Raw genomic sequence first — 14,133 nt, forward strand, 5'->3', positions numbered from 1 at the left:
CAGATCTATATGAAAATGTAATATTTATGATGAAAATTTAATACTAATTAAGAATAAATTTATTATTGCTCATAAGAGAAAATGTATTATTAAAAAGTGTGATAATTTTGAGAAAAATATAGGGATCATTTACTTAACTTCTATGTTTTTTTTTTTTTTTTTCATTTTTCAGTTTTTCATTTCTCTAATTTTTTTAATTTTCATTCTCCATTCCCCCTGTTTTATAATTTTCATTCATCATTCCTCAAGTTTTTCATTTTTCTAATTTTCTGATTTCTTTATTATAACAATAATAAGGTAAATTTGTTTGAAAATTTAACAAAAATGATATTTAATGTGATCATTTCAGGTCAAGTTTTGAGCGCAACTCATTTTTTATTTGTGTTTGTTCAAAATGAACTTAGATTTTACTAAATGAAAGGATGAAAATGATATATTATATATTCAAAATAGATAATCCATTAATGTGAAATTATTTAATTTCTTAAAGTATATCTATGGATCGGAGTTAGAAAATTTTGAGCTTCCAAGAAAAGATGTAATGGAATCAAAATCCCACATTGAAAAGTACTACTACGTATAATTTAATTTTTTAAAGAATCACAATCCCAAATCCCAAATTTATATAATAGTTAAACATGAAAGTGGTTACCGCAAAACATTAATAATTAGGGCGATGAGGGCCATTGTCGATCAGATAATCAAGAATCTTAGAATCAGACAATGAGGGCGTGTTGGGAGTCAGGAAACTTTCAAAACTGCACTAAAAAAATTACGAAATTAAACCAAACATCATCATATCATAACCTATATATATACACATCAAATTCTTCAATTCCCTCCGATCCCTCGCAGCAAATTCTTACCTTTAATTTGAACCATGTTGTGGAATGTAGTGAAGTGCCTCCTCAATAGCCTCTTCGATCGCCTCGTCAAGTTGGTCCTAAGCTTGTGGAATATAGTGAAGAGCCTCGTCAAGTTCGTCCTAAGCTTCCCCCCAGAAAACGTTTCAGAAAGACCCCCTGCCGATGATCCTTCCGAGATGTTGGTAATGGGGTTGATGCAAAAACAAGAGCTGAGCAAAGTAATCCTTCAGCTAGGTGTCAATTCAAGCCTTGTTCTCTTTGCGATGAGAAGCAGAGAGGATGAGTTGCCCTTTGTCGAACAGCTTGTCGTTGCGGCAAACATGATGGGATTTGCTCTCATCTGGAACGGCATTCTGGTTCCAGAATGCACGCCCACCTTTGCAAGAAATGCTGAAGTGGTGGGGGTAGGCCTAGTAATTTCTGGCGTTTATCTACTGTTTGCAATACTTTTGATGTGGTGGCTAAGAATCATCCTAGCTCTGTGCTGGGGCTTTTGTATCAGGCCTTTGATCATGGCCGGGGTGCTACTACGTAGGGAGTAAATCAGGCTTAAGGCTACTCGTGTTCGTGTTTGGTAAGTGTTCGTTTATGTTCGCTTATTAAGGTCTCAGTTTATAAACGAACAGAGTCTGAACAGTTGTAAGCTCGTTTGCTAAGAGATTGTGAACAAGCTCGTTTGTGTTCGTTTAATAATGTTCGTGAACAAGTTCGTTTAGTGTTCGTTTAATAATGTTCGCGAACAAGCTCGTTTGTGTTCTTTTAATATTTGTTTGTATTCTCTTTATAGTTGTGCTACTTGTTTGGTTATTTTTCGTGAACATATATTATTTTTTGTTCACGAATGAATTGTGATCATGAGCATGTTTATATTTTTTTGTTATTAAGCATTTAGGAACATGTTTATGAACAAGAACTAACAACGTGTTTGTTAACAAAAGTGTTTGTGAACGTGTTCACGAACGTTAACAAAAATTAATGAACACTTAATAAAAGAACACAAATAGAATTTTCAAAAAGCTTAACAAACGAACACGAACACGAACACAAACACTCCAAAAATCTTAAGAAACAAATTAACACGAACAACCTCTGTTTGTTTATGTTCGGTTCGTTAACCGCCCAAGGAGTAATTATATGATACGTAGTATATGCTATTTTTTTTGTCCCATTTTATCTGACATACTTACTATTCATGGTCAAATCAATTCTTTCTTCTTTATTTATTTATTTTATTATTCTTTACTTATTTTAAATTTGATTTGTTGTGTTTAATAGTACTTTTAATGAATCAATTACCGATTTAACCCTTTAACTATGAGGATTTCACCATATTGATTCTCGACTTTTAAAATTGTCCAATTACATTTTCGACTATGAAACCGTTAACCAAAATGATCCTTAGTCCATTTTACCATCAAAATGTGTAAGGGTAAAATATGAAGTTCCAATATTTTTCATCTTCCCTAACTTGCTAATCCGCCGCTCCACTCCACTTTATTCTCTCTTTCTGGGTGTTGTTATTCCCCTTCATCAATCTTGATCTATACACCCACAGCCATTAGCTCATAATCTCTAAACATACGCAGATACATGAGCTACCCGGGTTCGGGAAGCCGTATGTGTCTACCACTTGCATTCTTGAATCATTGTATGACTTTGATCTCAAGTCCTCCATTTTTTATTTTTTATTTTGAGGCTTGTGAGTGGGTGGGCGTTTATGGGTTCTTGATTTCCAGGTGGGTTCAGCGTTCTATCATATTGGGTTCTCCTTTCCTTTGGAAATTCTGTGGGTTGCTTAGGAAATTAGCTTTCTGATGTGGGTTTGAATTGAAAATTTAATTTTTGGAGCTGGATTTTGCTTGATGCTGCTGTTTCTGTTATCTTCTATTTGTGTCTTTGTTTAGTCTGATGCTTTCTGCTGTTTCTGTTATTTTCTATTTTTTGATAAAGAACAAAAAATGGTCACGCCACAATAATATTATGACCAAAAGTGAATGTTCTGATCATGGTTGCAATAGGCGCTAGGTGCTAGTCGGGCGGTAGAGTAGCGCTTAGCGCCTAGACGGCCTAGGCGGGGCCTAAGCGGCCTAGGCGGGCGGTCGCCTAGGCGGCTAACTGAAAAAATGAAAAGCAATGCACGTGTGTAGGTGCATATATGTCATATTATACATATATATATATATATATATATATATATATATATATATATATATATATATATATATATATATATATATATCATATAAATAAAAAAAAATTAGCAAGGTCAAGTCAACCGGGTTAACTCAGCTAACTCGACGGAAATTGACGAGTAAACTCGGCGTAATCGGTCGAGTTAGGCGCTAGGCGGCCGAATTAGGCACTAGGCGGGCGCCTAGGCGGCCGGTCTCCGAGGCGGGAGCCTAGGGGGGAAATCGCCACGGCCTATGGGCGCCTAGCGCCTAGGCGCCGATTACTCGGTGCCTAGGCGGGATAAAAAAAGACTTAAAAGTGGACTGTCACTTATAAATTTAGGATAAAAAATGAAATTACCTCTCTCTCTCCACACACACACACACATATATATTATAAAGTAATATCTATTTTATACCTTTTTTCAATCTTTTAATTTTTAGCACAAAAAATGTGATTAAGTATATATTCTTTACCAGCTAGCACGAGTAACTGATTCTTGATCTGTATTTGGGTTATAGAAGTCTTACCCTCCTAGTTGTATTTCGCACCTTCTAAATTAATGCATTTCTTTGGTTTCGAAAAGTATATATTCTACAATTTCTATGAAAATTTATTAACGGCTTTTTGATTTTTTTTTTTAAATTATGATTAGTAACTTAAAAAAAATTTGGATATAGGTTAAACGGTATCCAAAAGATATATACTCCATATTTATTTGTAATTAAATATGTATATTTGCAATTTGGATGGTTTACTTTGATTATGTTTCAGTTAATTATATTCCTAGATCGGATAATTGTTTAGCACATATTTTAGCCACTTCGGCCTTTAATTATTCAGCACCTATGTACTCGGACAGCACCTATGTACTCGGACAATGGTTCGCCAGACTCTATTTCAGCATATTTCCAATAAATGCCGCGCAGGCTCTTTTCAAAATATATATATATATATATATATATATATATATATATATATATATATATATATATATTAGTATATATGCAGGGACGGAGGGAGAGGGGGGCAGGGGGGCGGCTGCCCCCCTCACCCCACCCCCACCCCCACCCCCACCCCATATATAGTATTTGTATGTATATATGTATATATAGTACATGTTTTAGTATTAGTATAAAAAAAACTATAAAATGTTAACAAGAAGTGTGTTAGAGTAGGTGGTAGAGCACATCTTTGGTAATAATGAGGTTAAGGGTTCCAATTTTAGCATCAACATTGTTTTACAATTCTTTTTTAATAGCTTTTTTAATATTACACACACACTCTATAATAAGATGTGTAATTTATAATGTGTTTTCTATTCAAATTATTTTATTAATTATGTTTCATATTTTGTTATGAATATTTTTATAAAGTTTCGATGTGTTTTATTTTTCGTCCATATCCAACAATATTTACAATTATATTTCTTAGGTAGTTTATTTATTTATTTTTAAATTATCTCTTTTGTTTTAATGTTTTGCCTTTTCTGAAAAAAATTTCTGAATCTGTCTGTACTGTTTCGCCCCCCCTCAACCGGATTTCTGGCTCCGTCCCTGTATATATTGTACTTAAAATTACGTGACGTTTAGTTGGAGGGAGGAAATTAGGTGGAAAATGAAGTACAATTCCATGGGAGATTAATAATGTGGAACCAGTGTTTGATTTGTAGGAATAGAATTATTTAGAATTTTAATTTCAATGTTAGGTATGCATGGGAATTGAAAAAGAATCTACTATATATCTACTATCTACCATACTAATAAGAGTCAAAGAGAACTAGACCTATAATAGGTAGAAAAAAGATGGGTCAATTTTTTTTAATCAAATGAATGGTTCAAATTGACCATATTTTAATTTTTTTTCTTTGAGATTTTTTAATTTATATATCCTGGAAAAAATGGCAAAGCGAATAAGTCTGTCACTCTCACCGTACGAGGCAAACCCAGTCGGGAAAAATGGCAAACTCATCACTATCCGAAAATCTGGCAAGAACTCAAGAACGAAGTCGCTATGACGGAAAAAGCAAAGCCAATGGCAAATTGAAGCCACTATATCTACAATGCCTCCTGGAAAAAACATTCATTCCAATCAGACTTCACATATAATAATACTGATCAAAATAATGGAAGTTATTGAAATGGCGCCAGCAGACAACGCCCAGAAACCACCGGCCTTCTCCGGCGGCGGCGTTTGTTCCGCTATCCTATCACTCATCATCACCGCATTGGCCACAACGTTGGATAAACTCAAGAACCTCGTCAAGCTCAAGGAACCCGAAAACGCAATCCAAAATTTGGAAAAGCAAGAGCTTAGTAAAGCAATCTATCAAGTAGGCGTTACCTTAACCGTTGGTCTGGTTGCACTGAGGAGAGACAAATTGGAAGCTGTGGAACAGCTTATGGTTGTGGAAACGCAACGGGGTGTGGCCTTATCTTCAACGGCCTTATGCTCCGTGAAAGCACGCCGGCGTTTGCGACAACTGCGGAACTGGTCGGAGTGGGCATAGTATTTGCTAGCATTCATTTGATGTTCTCCGTAATTTGGTGTGGTGGCTACGAATCATCCTAGCTCTCTGCTGTGTCTTCTGTATTAGACCTTTGATAATGGCGGAAGTAGGTACCAAGAGGAAGAAGGATAATGGGGTGGCCACCAAGTAATATATATGAATTTAAGAATATAATAAGATTGAGCTACATGAAAGAGTAATATTACATCTACTCTTACTTTTTACTCTCCTGATGAGTTATCATGTTCTAATGGATTGAAAGAATTAATGGGTCATGTTTTTACTTTTTGTTAGATATATTAAATATAATATATTTAATATAATATATATTAAATATAATATATCTATATATTATATTTATATATATTGAGAAGAGAGAGAGGAATAGATAATTTTATTGATGATTAGAAATGCTTGAATAACAAATCTATTTATACTAGATAAGATAATTCAAATGCTAAAATAAAGGAGTTAATGCTCCATGTAAAGCTAACATCATGGCCATGTACTGCACCTATAATTACTCCCATTATTTTTAACCAATTAACTAACTACTTGGTTTAATATTACTAATAATAATAATAATAATAATAATAATATTATTATTATTATTATTATTATTATTATAACATTGCCTCCTTTAAACCAAGTTGAATATATTGGTCATCCCAATATCCTTCTTCAATTTAAGAAATGTCTCTGTCTTCAACGGCTTCGTAAAAATATCTGCAACTTGACACTCACTCGAACAATACTCAATGTTGATTTGTTTTTCAGCAACCAGTTCTCTGATTTTGTGATACTTGATATCAATGTGTTTACTGCGACCATGAAAGACAGGATTCTTGGACAACGAAATTGCTGACTTGTTGTCACAAAAAATAGTTGTTGGTGCTTCCTGCTTGTGTTGTAAGAACTCCAAAATTCTCCTCAACCAAACTGCTTGAGTAGCACAGTTTGCTGCTGCAATATATTCTGCTTCTGCGGTTGAAAGTGCTACAATCTGCTGCTTCTTTGAAGACCAAGAAAATATGGCTGAACCAAGATAGAAGGCATATCCTGATGTGCTTTTTCTGGTCTCAATATCTCCAGTCCAATCACTGTCTGTATACCCAACAAGTTCCACTACTTCATTAGTAGAGTAAAAAATTCCATCATTACTCGTACCTTTGACATATCTCAGAATTCGCTTTGCTGCAGCCCAATGTGATTCTTTTGGTTCCTCCATGAATCTGCTAAGTATCCCAACTCCAAAAGAAATATTTGGCCTTGTTGCCACCAGATACCTCAGACTTCCAATTAAGCTTTTATAAGACGTAACATTCACATTCTTACCACACTCATCTTTGGACACCTTTAACTTTTCAGCTACCGGAGTTGAAGCTGGTTTGGAGTTTTCCATTTTGAACTTTTTCAAAATATCAGCAGCATACTTCTTTTGTGAAATAAAGATTCCACCATCCATCTGAACAACCTCAAGGCCAAGAAAGTAAGACATAAGGCCCATATCGGTCATTTCAAACCTCTTAATGAGTGCCTCCCTGAATTCTGAGATTAACTTCAAGTTATTTCCAGTAAAAACCAGATCATCAACATACAGACAGATTAGAACAATATCACCAGAATCCGTGCATTTGACATACAAAGTGTGTTCATGAGGACATCTCATAAAACCAATTTCAACAAAATATGAATCAATGCAACCATACCACGCCCTAGGCGCTTGCTTTAAGCCATACAAAGCTTTTCTCAACCTGTACACTTTATTTTCCTCCCCTTTCTTCAGAAATCCTGCAGGTTGTTCAACATATATTTCTTCTTCAAGAAAACCATTCAAAAAAGCAGACTTGACATCCATTTGATGCAATTTCCAATCATTTTGAGCAGCAAGAGAAATAATCATTCGAACTGTATCAAGTCTACTTACAGGAGCAAAAACCTCAAAATAATCAATACCTGGTTTTTGCTTGTAACCCTTTGCTACTAACCGTGCCTTAAAACGGTCAATCTCTCCATTTGACTTGTACTTCGTTCTGTAAACCCACTTCACTCCAATTGGCTTCTTTCCAGGAGGTAAATCTGTTAACTCCCAGGTACCATTCTTCTCAATGGCACGTATCTCCTCATCCATCGCCTTAAGCCAATGAGTTTCTGTAGCAGCCTCCTCAAAAGTTAAAGGATCACAATCTGCAAAGAGAGCAAATTGAACAATCTCTTCATCAGACAGGTCATTATCATGACCCAAAACATAATCTTGCAAGCGAGCTGGTAAGTGGCGCTCGCGCTGAGATCGCCGAACTGACGATTCTGGCTGTGAAGGAGACTGGACATTATCTGGAATCGGTTGCTCTTCAACAATATTTTCAACAGCAGGAATAACAACTGAACTTTCATCTTTAGCTAACCAATCCCAGGCACCATATTCATCAAAAGTGACATCACGACTTATAACAACCTTTTTAGTTTCAGGATTGTATAGTTTATAAGCCTTTGAAGCGTCACTATAACCAATGAATATGCATTTCTCACCTTTATCATCCAACTTCTTTCTCAATGGATCCGGCACGTGGGCATATGCCAAACATCCAAAAACCTTGAGATATTTGATAGAGGGTTTTCTCCCACTCCAAGCTTCTTCGGGCGTCTTATCACGGACACTCTTAGTTGGACACCTATTCAACACATAGACAGCACAAGCAACAGCTTCTGCCCAAAAAGGTTTAGGCAGATCCTTGGATTTCAACATGCACCTCACCATATCCATGATTGACCTATTCTTCCTCTCAGCCACTCCGTTTTGTTGTGGAGTGTATCTAGCTGTCATTTGGTGCTGAATACCCTTTTCTTTCAGAAAATTATCACAAGCAATATATTCTGTACCTCTATCAGATCTCAAGATTTTAACTTCATAACCACTTTGCTTTTCAACAAAAGCCTTAAATTGTTTGAAAACATCACATGCTTCAGACTTTTGCTTCAGAAAGTAAACCCATGTTTTCTTACTGAAATCATCAATGAAAGTAATAAAGTACTTACAACCTCCATATGAGGGAACCTCCAACGAACACAGGTCTGAGTGAACAATCTCCAACTGTTTTGTGGCTCTCCTTGACTTGCCCACGGGAAAGGGATCTCTATGCTTCTTCCCAATCACACAAATCTCACAGATACGATTAGGGACATTCACAACAGGTAAATCAGAAACAAGTTCCTTTCTCGCAAGATAGTTTAACCCAGAAAAATGAAAATGCCCAAACCGCATATGCCATAACCAATTATCATCACAAACTTCAGAATTAAAGCAAGCAAGGAGAGTATGCTTAATTTTCAAAGGAAATAGTCGATTTTGGGACATATTTACCTTTGCAATCAAAACTCCTTTAGCATCTGCAATGGTATAACACCCCTGAGCAATATGTATCTTATATCCTTTTTCTGACAACTGACCCATACTCAACAAATTTTGGTGTAGTTCAGGAACATAGAACACATCGGATATAAAATTGTGAGTACCATCCTTCAACTGAATAGAGATTTTACCTTTTCCCAAAATTGGCACCTTTGACTTATTGCCAAATGTCACTTCAGACCGGACTGATTCATCCAGTTCAGAAAACAATTCTTTCTTCCCACACATATGGTTACTACACCCAGTATCCAAGAACCATATGTTCTTATCTGCAGAAAAACTATCGCTGGCTAAAAGTAAAGTTTCAGAACTCTCACCAAACTTTTCAGCAGTGTTTTCAGCAATGTTTGCTTGATTTCCACGATTGTTGTCCTCATTATACCAACAATCTGCAATCTTGTGCCCATACTTGCCACAATTGTAGCAATGAAATGGAAATTTACCTTGTTTGGTATTACCTCCACCTCTTCCTTGGTTGGAGTTACCACGTCCTCCTCCTTGGTTGAAGTTACCACGACCTCTTCCACTAGAACCTCCTCTTCCTCTTCCACGACCTCTACCAGATCCTCCACCTCTTTGATTAGTGCCAGTCACATTAAGGGTGACTTGACTCTTCAAAGCTTCTTCTGCTAGTGGTTCCGATTTTGACGTAATCCTGTCAATATGACTTTCTACCATACCTTTCAGCTCTGCAATTGATAAGAGCTCGGTTTTGTGTGACTCTGTTATTGAAGCCACCACATGGTCATACTTCATCGGCATAGTTCGAAGAACTTTTTCAACCACTGCACCATCTTCAATCGTATCTCCATATAGCCTCATCTTATTCACCATATCAATAAGACGAGTGAAATACGCATCTACTGTTTCTGTAGAGGTCATCTCACAATTATCGTACAACCTTCTCAACGACTGCAACTTAGACTTCTGCGCCCGATCGACTCCTTTGTGTGACACCTTTAAGATGTCCCAAGCTTGTTTTGCTGTTTGAGCACGAGCTAATTGCCCAAAAATGGAATAATGAACACCTTGGTGAATCTGACCCAAGGCCAATTTATCTCGCCGTATAGCGCCTGCATCAGCTCCTTCGGGTAAACCGGGATCAACAAAGCTCCAAAGATTTTGAGCTTGCAAATGTGTGGACATCATAATTTGCCAATAATTGTAATCGAGGTTCCCGTCCAATTTGGGACCCGACCATACAATATTGAAATTTGTGGCCATAATTCACTATGAAAAATACCTCGGGGTTGAAAGGTTGACTGACTCTGATACCAAATGTTAGATATATTAAATATAATATATTTAATATAATATATATTAAATACAATATAATATATCTATAATATATATTAAATATAATATATCTATATATTATATTTATATATATTGAGAAGAGAGAGAGAGGAATAGATAATTTTATTGATGATTAGAAATGCTTGAATAACAAATCTATTTATACTAGATAAGATAATTCAAATGCTAAAATAAAGGATTTAATACTCCATGTAAAGCTAACATCATGGCCATGTACTGCACCTATAATTACTCCCATTATTTTTAACCAATTAACTAACTACTTAGTTTAATATTACTAATAATAATAATAATAATATTATTATTATTATTATTATAACACTTTTTCACTTTTTTTACCCAATAAAATTTATATACGTAGTGAGCGAGAGTTATACTCTAGTGAGAGTTTCTATCCTGACGACTGGTCAGCATTCGTAATCCGACTAGGTGACTTTGTGCACGCGGCGTTTACGATGCTGGTTTTTGGGGCGCTGGTGCTTTTGAACCTCAACACCGTGGATTTGGATTAAGGATTATTTGAAGAAGGAGAATGAAATGGATTATGGGTTTGGTCACAAAGAAGGAAGGAGAAAGAGGAGAAAGAAAGTCGAAAAGGAGAAAGGCCAGGAAAAAATAGAAAGTCGAATATGAAATTATCATTCTAACCCCAAAAATAGAAAGTCGAATATGTAAATCATGGTGACTCGCCAAATGCCGGTGCGCACAAGAAATCTGTCCACTTTGGACAATGAAATTATCATTCTAACTTTACTAAATGGTGTCATAAATCGAGTAATCACAACTTTGTTATGAGAGATATATATGACAATATTTTGAAAATTGAGAGGTAATATTTACACCACTAAATATATCTTACCAAAGAAAACTCAATGGGAAAAACCTTAATGAAGGAAAAAAAGTACATCAAATATCATTTTTTCCTCCAGAACAACATTCTTAGGATCTTCAAACGACGCAAGCCAATCTTATGAACAAATTTCTTAAAAGTTACAGTGGTAATGCCTTAGTGAACAAATCAATTAAATTATACCTTGGACGAATTTGCTGGACATTGATTTCACCACGTATAGTACTTTCTTGAATATCATGAGTGTAGAAGAATTTGGGTGAAATATGTTTCGTTCTATCACCTTTGATGTATCCTTCATGTAACTGGATTATGCAAGTAGTGTTATCTTCAAATAATACTGTTGGAACTTCTTTTTTTTTTTTTTTTTTTTTTTTAACTATTGACATTCCGCAAGCTCCTTTGATATATTCAAATATAGATATCAACCACATGGATTCATGATTTGCCTCATGGATATCCAAAATTTCTACATGGTTTGAAGAAGTAGCCATTAATGTTTGCTTTGTAGAATGCCATGAAATAGCCATCCTCCATATGTGAATAGATACTATGTCTGTGATCGAGCTTTATGTGGATCAGATAGGAACCATGCATTTGCAAAACCTACTAGATCTGCTTTGGCCATATTTGAATAAAATAAGCCCATATCCATGATTCATTGGAGCTAGGGGGAAGGGGATTTAAAGGAACGTGTGGTAGGAACCATTCCGTTATCCCTTGCGAATGAAGTCATGTATCATGTTATGGCCTTGGAAACTCCAAAAGAAATTTAGGATAATTTAGAGACTCATTTAATGGAAAAATCGCTGACAAACAAACTCTATATAAAGAAGAGGCTTTATGCATGATGCTTCAGACTTAGGTGCATCATATTAATGTCTGATCTCCAGCCATATAATTTTAGATCTGGCCAGACTTGATATCAAAATTGAAGACGAAGACAAGGTGATGATCTTTCTATGTTCACCACCTCTTTTCTTTTGAACATCTGGTGACTACTCTTACATACGAAAAAAAATCATAATTAAATTCAATGAGATCTTTTGCAGCCCTACTGGCTCATAATTAGTATAGGTAGAATGCGGGGGAGGGCTTTGCTAGTGACAGTTTGTATACTAAGGGGAGTCAAGATTGTGGAAGGAAGCTAGTGAAGAATAATTATGGGAAGAGAGACTTTAGGTCTGAGTCCAAAAATAACAAGAACATTAGGTACTGCATAACTTCCATGCATATGGTATGTTATCTGGATGGCAGACATTGGGGAAACTGGCATGTCCATATTGTTTTCACCACTCTAAATCATTTTATTTGAAGAATGATCATAAAACATGTTGGTTTGATTGACATTGCCAATTTCTTCCCATGAGTCACTCATGGAGGAAAAATCAAGATGCTTTTGTAAAACGACGGGTAGAGAAATCAAAACCGCCACAATTTTTGACGGGTGATGGGTTGTTTAATAGTGTGAAAAATATCTCAAAGATTACTGATGACCCAATTGGTCGCATTGATGGGTTTGTGCAGTCACATGATTGCAGTATATTTTCAAACAAAGAATACCCGGAGTATCGGGTAATTGATCCACATGGAAGTGAGGTATTAAGCACTAACTACTAATTAATTCTTATGAAGCTAATCCTAATGATTACCTTGAATGGTTGCAATAAGTAAATAAAGCAAAGCAATAAAATCAGGATTTTGTAAACAATAGAGAGAGATTGAGATTTTTGGGATTCAAGTATTTAATCCCCTAGTGCCTGACTTAAGTGTAATATTAAATATGGGATTAAACTAGTGTGAGAATGCAAAGATAGTATAGAGTTACTCCTGTAATCTCTAATTCTAGCGAATATGCACTCCCGTGATATAAACACCCAACAATATAAGAACAAGCATTCATAATAAATTCCTAACTACTACCATCTCCCGATAATGCGCAATAATCAATAATTAAACTCCCAAACATATATGTCATCCCCCAAGGTGCAACAATTAAGTGTAATTATGTGTACTCTCAATTATGCCTAACTCCCATTATGACATAAACAAAGCAATGAAACAAGTAATCCGGGCCCTGAACTACTAGCAACAACAATAATAAACACAATTGCAACACAAGTTTAAAACCCAAATAATAATATATTAAAGAATCTGAGAGCACAGACACATAGGTTCATAAACACTTTTACAAATTATCAAGAGAGTACAAGATTGAACCAACCAATTTTCCCAAATCTCCCTAGCTTTCTTCTTGCTTCCCAAGACAACTTGTGGTTCTTGATTTCTCTCTTTCTTGTCTCCAACAATCTCTGAATGAATTTTAGGGTTGAGGAAGGTGGAATTTTATAGCTGGAACCAATTCCGGAGGAAATAGGAAAATTCCGTGTGAAACGGGCCAAAAATGCGCCTGCGCCGTCTTCCCGCTCGACGCGTCGAGCCTTGATGTTACAAATCTTGGTTGGGTTCTGGAAAATCTCGACGCGTCGAGAAAGACGTCAAATTCTGGTGGACCTCGTTGTATCCGCTCAACGCGTCGAGCCCCTGGGCGCCTTCTCGGACTCGGCATTGGAAAATTTGGACGTACGCGCCATGCGATCCACTTTGACTCCAAATTTTCCAAGAACTTCCCTTGTCTTTGCTAATGACGTACAATGGTTCCAAAACACTAACAAACACCGTAAAACATTCAAAAGAAGTGTGAATCATAACTAAATGATAAAACAACGGATTATGCAATTAAATTACCAAAATCATGAACTCAAGCCTAACAAATATGATCAAATTAATACTAGAATTGTGCACAATTAGACTCACATCATCACACAATTGGAAGAGAAAAAGTATATTTTGGGATTTGCCTTATTGGAAGGATAACTTGCTCCGTCATAATCTAGACATGACGATACATATGGATGCCTTATATACAGGAGACGGATTAGGTGAGAACCACATGCCCACGAGAGGAATTCGAATTCATCACAGCCGTTCATCTGTCTAGATCAAACGG

At 36.0% G+C, this 14,133-nt stretch overlaps 1 long non-coding RNA gene across 1 annotated transcript; it reads left to right on the plus strand.

The window, feature by feature from the left end:
* The first annotated feature begins 1,046 nt into the window (after positions 1–1,046).
* On the plus strand, positions 1,047–12,239 carry LOC109153307. The gene is made up of 3 exons (XR_002049493.1): positions 1,047–1,149; positions 10,656–10,660; positions 12,228–12,239. It is a non-coding gene; the product is annotated as an uncharacterized LOC109153307 (long non-coding RNA).
* The last annotated feature ends 1,894 nt before the right edge of the window (positions 12,240–14,133 follow it).

The sequence above is a fragment of the Ipomoea nil genome, unplaced genomic scaffold (assembly GCF_001879475.1).
Source record: "Ipomoea nil cultivar Tokyo-kokei standard unplaced genomic scaffold, Asagao_1.1 scaffold2480, whole genome shotgun sequence".
In the NCBI taxonomy this organism is placed as follows: Eukaryota; Viridiplantae; Streptophyta; class Magnoliopsida; order Solanales; family Convolvulaceae; genus Ipomoea; species Ipomoea nil.